Below are 9,478 nucleotides of genomic sequence, written 5' to 3'. Positions count from 1 at the left end.
CTGGATGGGAGATTCAGAGAGTGGGGATATGTTTGGAAAGCAGACAGCCTGCAAGCAGAATTCTTTTTGTAGGTAATCCAGAAAATCTCTGTAGGCTTTCAATATAGCCACAAAAATGTATTTTCCAACTGTGGGTTAAGCAGTGAATTCAAGTGAATCCAAACAGGAGTCTCTGGACAGTTTAACAGAATCTACTTCCATCTCTGAAGAATGATGCTGCACGTGGCAAATACAGCATCAGGCATACTGCTAGTCAAATATCCAGTGAGCAAATGCTGCTGTATAGTTAGAAAATCATTAAGCTAAGAAATGTTGAGAGAAAGACATGAGATAAATAGAAATATAATCTGAGAGAGAGAGCACTTCTGGAGAACAAGTCATGTAATATGGCCTGATAGATACTTGTGCCTTTAGATCATTTGCCCAGTTCCCATCTGAAGGCACAATCATTCCCTTAAGCCCTTCTTGATGCTGCTTAAGAGGAATGCTATAGCCTTCTCCGTTCCTTTTACTGGTTCATAAACTGTCAAGTTCACCTTTATTTACCTCTTTTAAGTAAAGAGTTCATTTTCTTTGAAAGCATCAGTCAGTAATTTCCATAGGTAACCAGAAAAAAATTAATTTTGTCAAATCGAAGAGTGATTTTTTTTTCTACAGAAAAAAAGCTTGTTAAATAATTTGCTTCAGATGATTACTAATATTATTTATATGCCCAAACATGTACTTTGAGAAGTACCTTCAGATCTGTCTATACATTAAGAATTGTAGGAAGAAAGTCCATGGAAAATCCAAGTTACTTAAGAGCCCTCATAATAATACCTACCCATGCGAAAGTACTTTACATTTACAAATAGCTTCATAGACGTTTGTTAGTCTTGACAACAATCCTTGTGAAGTAGGCAATTGCAAGTATTATCATCCCTCCCCACTTCACACTTTACAGTTTAAACTCATAGTAAAAAAATATCCTATAGTTTTTGTTCTTCTGCCTGTTAGAAATTTGTGCAGTGTGAATATGCATTTGGCACTGATTCTGATCTCCTTTCCATTAGTGTAAATCAAAAGCAACTCTACCAAAGTCAGTGTAAATTGAGATTAGGATCAAGCCCGTAGTGCTGAAACAACAGCTCAGTTACAGTTCATCTAATGTCTGTGGTGTTGAAATCAGTATTTACAGAAGAAGCTTTCCCCTTGTGTAAGATCGAAACTACATGTTAGCTTTCAGCTTTTGATTAAGACTCCTATTCCTCTGAAGTCTTGATTCAGCCAGTACGGGGGGTGGGGGGTAAGAGGGCATTTGCCCAGGAGCCCAGCGATTTAAAAGGGCCCCGGGTGGATGGGAGGATAGATACGTATCTTCCTCTTCTCCATACACCCCCTTCCGAAGGTCCCCACCACTCACGCTCTCCACCCCTCCCCTGAGCTGAGCTTATTTATTATGTGCCATGCAGGTTCTCAGGTGGCTGAGGAGGCATTATCTGCTATTCAGCTTCCTGGGTTCATCAGTCCAAGGGACCCCAGGAAGATGAGTATCAGATACTGCCTTCACAGCTGCCCAGGAATTTGCATGGCATATAATAAATAAGTAAAAACTTCCAGTGGAAGCCCACTTGGACCTGAGCCATCCCTTTCTAGGAGCACCATTGAGTGTTCTGCCCTGGGGCCCAGAATTGTCAGTGGGCCTGTCTTGATCAATACACATACTTACAATATCCTCCTTACTGTCATGTGATTCTTCTAAATAGCTCTTTCATTCTTTCAGGCTAGCTGAATAAACATCTTATCATGAATATTCTTCCACTAACTGGGGTTTGGGATAAACATACATTTTCATTGCCTTGCCTTTGGCTTTGCAAATGATTCCCGATAACACCTTTGTAGAACTTCATTAGTAGAGCTGGTTGAATTATTCTTTGCAAATAAATTATCCAAGTAATTTAGTATTTTTTATTGTTCTCAAAGAGTTCATTCTGGGCCCAATGTCTACAAATTTGTTCATTAGTTCCACGTATTCATCCAATAGTTTACATGCATATATTTCAATTTATGGATTGTTGGTTTTTTTGCAACACATTCATTCAGACCATTCACTACACATTATTTGTGGTGTGCAATTGATCATATGGTACTTTTTTGGCTCACTGATTGGATGGATGCCTGAATTATTTTAAACAGGGGAATAACAGATAACAAATGGTGAATAGTAAAAATAGAGCCAGATAAAGATTTTACTCAATGTAATTCTTTTATGCTGGAGTTTTTATAGTGGCTGGGTATCTGAGCTCCTGTTGAAATTTTTGTTTTAAGGTTACAGGGACTTTATTTTGTTTTTAGCTATGAGTTAGGGAACCCAGAGCCTGAGATAAGAGTCTTTTTATTATTATTTAAATCTAAACATAAATAAACAATTATCTGAAAAAGGAGGTGAACAGTGAGATGGCAAATCTTGGGGGTGACCAAAATTATTTAGGTTAGTCAAGATTAGAAAAAAATTCTAAAGCTCTCAGAGGGCTCTAGCAACACTAGGTGAATGGGCACCACAAATGGGCAGGTGAAATTCAGTGTTGACAAGAGCAAAGGAATGCATCTTGGAAGGAATAATCTGAACTCCTCATACACATAGCTGGGTTCTAAATTAACTATAACAATTTAAGGAAAAAATTTCGGCATCACTGTACACAGTTCAATGGAAATCTCTACTCAATGTGCAGTGATGGTCAAAAAGCAAACAACATGTTAGGATGTATAAGATGAGTATGGAAAATAATACTGAAAATAGTATATAGTTGTTATGTAAATGAATACAGCACACCCACCTGGAATATTGAGTTACATTCTGGTAACCTTATCTCAAAAAAGCATAGAAGAAATTTCAGAGGTGCAGAGACAGACAAAAAATATGAGAGACTTCATGGTTTAGAGAGGAAATGAATAAGACAACATGATATGAGCATACAAGAAAGTGAATGATATAGAGAGGGTAAATAGGAGTGCCCAACTTACCTTTCTTGTAATATTGGGTCAAAGGCATTCAATGCAATTGAGAAGTAACAAATTTAAAACTACTAACAGAATTTTTCATGTGAAATTCTTAATTTTCTTATAGAACGCGTAAGATATTATGAAGGACAAGTATGTAATAGGATTAAAGAAAGGGTTAGGCACATAGCCTTTCTGCAGCACTTGAACCATCATGCAGTGTAAAATGGCAGACAGAGGATGGAAACAGGGCGTATATTCTCTGCAGGACACATTTCCATAGACAAGTAGAATAACTGATGGTGAATGCCATGAAAGTTATCACTGTTTGAATCTCTTATGTGTTTCTCTCTCTCTCTTTCTCACACACACACACACACGTAAATCTCCCATTAAAGGGATTCATAGGAGCAGACTCCCAGGGAGAAAGTCATGCTACTAAAGCTGGGGAACAGGACTAGAGGCATTGAAAGGTACAAACCCATGACTGGCCTGGGATCCATTGGTTTGAGATTGAATTTTTCTCCATGGATTCCTCAACCTCTATTCACTTGCCAGGCCATGCCCATTTCCCCATCCCATGGTACCACCAACCCACCTCATAATGGGTCTCAAAATGCCAACACTGTAGATATTTTATAGGTTGGCTCCTCTTTTTTAAGGAAATGGGAAAGTATGACCCACAGAAATGAGAGCTGAAAACACCTATTAAGTCACAGAATCTGTTCTGCTGCCAATTCAACAGGTTTGTAGCTATCAGTTAGATTGTAAACTCATCAGGGTGGAGACTGTCTCTTACTCTGGATTTGTACATCATCTAGCACTTGGGGCACTAACCTTAGAGGGGTCATTTGGGCACACTGCAATACATATAATAATATATCTTACACACACAGAGACACCCCACAGTTTGTCCCTTTATTGGTTATCAGGGTTCTAAATTATAATGCATATGTATAATATTTTTAAGCAATAGAAAAGAAAAAGTAGCTGTGCCTTTATACTAGCAAATCTTCTTACTTAGCCTAAAGAAAAATCTCATAGCTAAATGGTTGTACCTTATCTTTTTATTATTCCTTTTTGGTTTTGAGTCCCTTTAATTACAAAATATTAATTACAGTTCCTCCATCTTTATTGGCTGAAATGGTCGCCAGACCCAGCTATTATCAGACAACACCATACTGAATTCAAACTCGAAACCCTATCTTCTTTAAAAAAAGAGTTATCTGAAAGCTAACATTTTCTTCCAGGCTGCCTGACCTACCCTAGAAGAATATTTCTTCTTGCCATTTGTAATAATGAAATATGAAAATAGACTTCTACATCATATCAATTAAAGCGTTTTCCAGGCTGAAAAGCAATTCTACTGTTTGCTAAATTTTAAAAATTTGCTATAGTTAATGGACGTGTGCATGCTGCTACAAAACAGTGTAATTGCTTAGGTTGCAGAGTGAAAGAGGGGATGAAATGGAACATTTTATTATACAGAGTTGAGCACTTTTTTATTGTTGTTTCACTGCTTCAGTTCCTCAGCAAATGCAGCTTTCAGGGCCACTTGGCAATATGAATGCTGACCTCAGTTACAGCAGCTGGGACATGCTGTCTAGTACACATCCAGACACGTATCCAAGGGATGACTGGACAAAAAAACTCAAGGACAAGTTTGTATTATAAATAACAGACTGGTTCCATTATGTATATTTTAGTATGGGTAATTTGAAAGGTTAACTTCACATCCAAAAGGGCTGGACGTATCAGGCCAGATTCTCTGCTGATATGAAGGGATCTAGCTCCATTGACTTGAATGGAATTTCTCTCATTATATTAGCAGAGAATTTGGCCCATTAGTTTTTAAGGGCCAGGTTCTGATACTGAGTGTGTTGCCTTATGCTGGTTTCAATTTGCAGTAAAGTATTATTTAGCATGAGTAAGGGTGGCAGAATCTAGCCCTAATTTAAACTGTAAGGGAACTTAAGTCCTCCTTACAAGTTTCAGAACACCACTCCCCTGCTGCAGATGTGTATTTTCTACTGTGGCAGTGCTCAGTGAATTCAGCAATTATTAATTTACCAGTGTTGCCTTTGGTAGAGTATGAATGATACAATTAGAAATCTGTCCAGGGTAGAAAACAATACAGACACATTAAAAAAACCAAACCCAAAACAACAACAAAAAACAATAACCCTGCAATCTCATTAGAGGGGAAAAAACAAACCAAAACATTTCTTTATCACATTCTCTTGGCTTCTTGTGGTGATGAGCTGGGACACAATGTTAATCCATGTTTTTATTTTATAAGATACATATTTTATATGTCCATGTGCATATAAGCTTTTCAACCAATTTAATTTTATTGTTGTAGCTCCTGTCTTTCCTCCCCCATTCCCACTCCAGACTCTTGTTGACCCTTTGTTGCATCATGAGTGCAATTAGACCCTGCAATCTGATTTGCATAGGCAACATCTTATATTTGTGTAGAGTCACAAAAAAGCCAGTTGGGCTCTGTAGCAATGCAAGGGTCTGTGCTAATGTGCCTGGTAACAGATGTAAGGAAGTAGGTCAGACTAGATCTTAATGGCCCCTTCTGGCTTTAAAAGCTGTGTCTTTCCTTAGGACGTTCAGCAGACCCCCTAGGACTCCTTTTTTCAAGCTTTATGATCCAACTAGGAGGCTAGACCCCAACAATCTCTCCTGGTCCTTCCCACTGTAGGGTTTTGTACACTTGGCAGTGTGCCTGAGGCCGTAGGCTGGCTCTTCAGTTCACATTTTCTTGATATTTCCTATGTCTTATCTATCTTGGGCTTGTATGTAGCACTTATTACAGTGGTATCTAAGCACTGCTGGCCTGCTGGTCAGGGAGTAGGTGTCAGAGGGAAAGGAAGCTTCATAGGGCTTATTATATGATGAGGGAAGGCAAAGGGCCTATTTGAGGATTACAGGAAGGAAACAGGGTTCTGAACTGAGAAAGATGAAAGGAGGAGAAGGCCTTTTCTGAATTGGGGGTGGAGGAAATCAAGATTCTTGTTCAGATTAATTCAGGAGCAGGCCTGAGTACTGGAGGATTCAACTGGTTGTCTTCCCTTTCCCTGTCCCCCACCATTTTGCCTCAATCCTGGAGGTTATCAGATGTTCATTGGTCAATCAAGCTTTCATTTTAACATAAGAACATAAGAATGGCCATGTTGGGTCAGACCAATGGTCCATCTAGCCCAGTATCATCTTCCATAGTGGCCAATGCCAGGTGCTTCAGAGAGAATGAATAAAGCAGGTAAACAAGTAATCCATCACATTGGCCATTCCCAGCCTCTGGCAAACAGCAATCCCTGCTTATCCTGGCTAATAGCCATTGATGGACCTATCCTCCATGAACTTAGCTAGTTCTTTTTTGAACCCCATTATAGTCTTGGCCTTCACAACGTCCTCTGGCAAGGAGTTCTACAGGTTGACTATGCGTTGTGTAAAGAAATACTTCCTTTGTTTGTTTTAAACCTGCTGCCTATTAATTTAATTTGGTGACCCTTCATTTTTGTGTTATGAGAAGGAATAAATAACAATTCCTTAGTTACTTTCTCCACGTATCGCCCCTCCTCATATCACCTCTTTTCCAAGCTGAAAAGCCCCAGTCTTATTAAGCTCTCCTCATATGGAAGCTTTTCCATACCCTAATCAAGTTAGTTGCTCTTTTCTGTATCTTTCCCAATTCCAATATATCTTTTTTGAGATAAGGCAATCAGATCTGCACACAGTATTCAAGATGTGGAAAATACCATCGATTTATAAAGAAGCGATGTGATATTTTCTGTCTTATTATCTATTCCTTTTCTAATGATTCCCAACATTCTGTTCGCTTTTTTGACTGCACGTTGAGTGGATGTTTTCAGAGAACTATCCACAATGATTCCAAGATCTCTTTCTTGAGTGGTAATAGCTAATTTAGACCCCCCTTATTTTATATCTATAATTGAAATTATGCTTTCCAATGTGCATTGCTTTGCATTTATCAACATTGAATTTCATCTGCCATTTTGTTGCCCAGTCACTCAGTTTTGTCAGATCCCTTTGTAACTCTTTGCAGTCTGCTTTGGACTTAATTATCTTGAGTAGTTTTGTAACATCTGCAAATTTTGCCACCTCTCTGTTTACCCCTTGTGACCTGTCCGTGCCTAGGGTAGCCACCTGAAAATGCCAAGGTCAGGGCAGGCTGTAAAAGGAGAGCAGATTCTCCTAGCACTGGTAGGTGACACTGAAGTCAGACTTCCCAACCAGCCACAAACAGTGCTTCTGATTCCCCACACTGGTTATCAAGAAGCCAAAATACAAATATACACAACCCACTTTGCTGCATTTCAGCCTCTGGCTCCCAATCAGCCAGTAGGTCCAGTAAAGAGACCAATTATTTAAACTCTATGCTCTTTACCAAAAAGGTTTCTCCTGACCCAAGAGGGTCAGCCATAGTACCAGATCAATATAAGTTTAGATCTTACCCAAAGTACCACGCTGCCAGCCAATCCTTTAGTAAATAAAACTAAAGGTTTATTATAAAAAGAAAGAAACAAACTATAAGAGAAATGTTAAAGGATTAAAGCAATCACATACATACAAATGATTTGAAAGTCCATGTATATCAGGATTCCAGTAGAAATGTGGAGTTTGCAGGCTTGTATAGTCCCTCTGGTACACATCCAGTACCTGGATGGGTCTCAGTCCTTTGTTTCACAGCTTCAGTTCAGTTGTAGATGAGTTGATCCAGAGGTAGGTGAAGACTGAAGACGAAGACAGACTAAAGACAAAATGCATCTCGGGCAGCTGCCTTTTATGTCCTTTGGTCTTTGCCATGCTGCTTGTGGAATTTTACAGGAATAAGATGGAGTCCAGAGTCACATGAGTAAGTCCTGGTGACTCATCAGGTATATCCCTGGTTTCTCCACCTGGGCCCCTTGTACCTGTGAATTTCCTTAATGGGCCATTAAGCAGGCTAGTGCTGCAGCCATCCTGTCTGGGGTGTCGCCCAGACACAGCACAATTTGAAATACAGATATCTCAAACATATCCATAACTTCCATTACACACATAACATATGAACATAAACATTATCATCTTACTTAGCACATTATAGCCTTTCTAACGGTACCTGACACGGCATATCTCATATGAATTATTATGATTTTGACATACTGATGTTAAATAATATAATAAAGGCCCCCCCCGTCCCCTCCAGTCCGGCCAGCATGCCACCCCTTTTTCCAGATCATTTATGAAATATGTTGACCAATACTGGTCCCAGTATAGACCCCTGGGGGACACCACTATTTATCTCTCCATTCTGAAAACAGACCCTTTATTCCTACCCTTTTTTCCCTATCTTTTAACCAGTTACTGATCCAGGAGAGGATCTTCCCTCTTATCCCATGACCACTTACTTTGCTTCAGAGCCTTTGGGACCTTGTCAAAAGGTTCCTGAAAATCTAAGTACACAATAACCATTGAATCACTGGCAATGATCACTGCACTATATGTGAAAGAAAGCATAGAGTCAAATGAAGTAAAAATCTTAACTGAACCGAACTGTACCATATAATCTCTATGGATAGTGATTCCATGCTTGAATAATAAGAATATAACAGTAGGGATATATTACCGACCACCTGACATGGATGGTGATAATGACCATGAAATGCTTTATGCTTTCCTTCACATATAGTGCTACTCCCCAACCAGTACGACCTATTCTGTCCTTCTAATATAATTTCTACCCTGGTATTACTGTGTCCCATTGATTACCCACATTCCACCAAGTTTCTGTGATGCCTATTATATCAATATCCTCATTTAATACGAGGCACTCAAGTTCACTCATCTTAATATTTAGACTTCTAGCACTTGTATATAAGCACTTAAAAATTGTCACTTTTTAGCTGTCTGCCATTATGTGATGCAATTGAAAGGGATTCTTTTTCATTTGACTGTTTCTCATCAGATCCTGCTCATATTTTATCCTCTTCCATCCTCCCTCCTTACTAGGATCTAGAGAATCTCCATTAATAGATCTCCCCAAGGGATGTCTCTGCTTCTCCGCACCTGTTGGCTTTCCCCCAACCCTTAGTTTAAAAACTGCTCTATGATCTTTTTAATTTTACATGCCAGCACTCTGGTTCCATTTTGGTGTAGGTGGAGCCCATCCTTCCTGTATAGGCTCCCCCTTTCCTAAAAGGTTCCCCAGTTCCTAGTAAATCTAAACCTCTTCTTCCTATACCAACGTCTCATCCACGCATTGAGACCTTGCTGTTCTGCCTGTGTAACTGCCCTGCGCATGGAATTGGAATAATTTCAGAGAATGCCACCATGGAAGTCCTGAATTTCAATCTCTCACCTAGCCGCCTAAATTTGGCCTCCAGGACCACTCTCCTATCCTTCCCCATGTTATTGGTACCTACATGTACCACAATCACCAGCTCCTCCCCAGCACTACACATAAGTCTATCTAGATGTCTCAAGAGAT

This window comes from Emydura macquarii, unplaced genomic scaffold, assembly GCF_026122565.2.
Source record: "Emydura macquarii macquarii isolate MOO-44397 ecotype Brisbane River unplaced genomic scaffold, CSIRO-AGI_Emac_v2 contig_3517, whole genome shotgun sequence".
Taxonomy (NCBI): Eukaryota; Metazoa; Chordata; order Testudines; family Chelidae; genus Emydura; species Emydura macquarii.
This window is presented reverse-complemented; position numbering follows the sequence as displayed.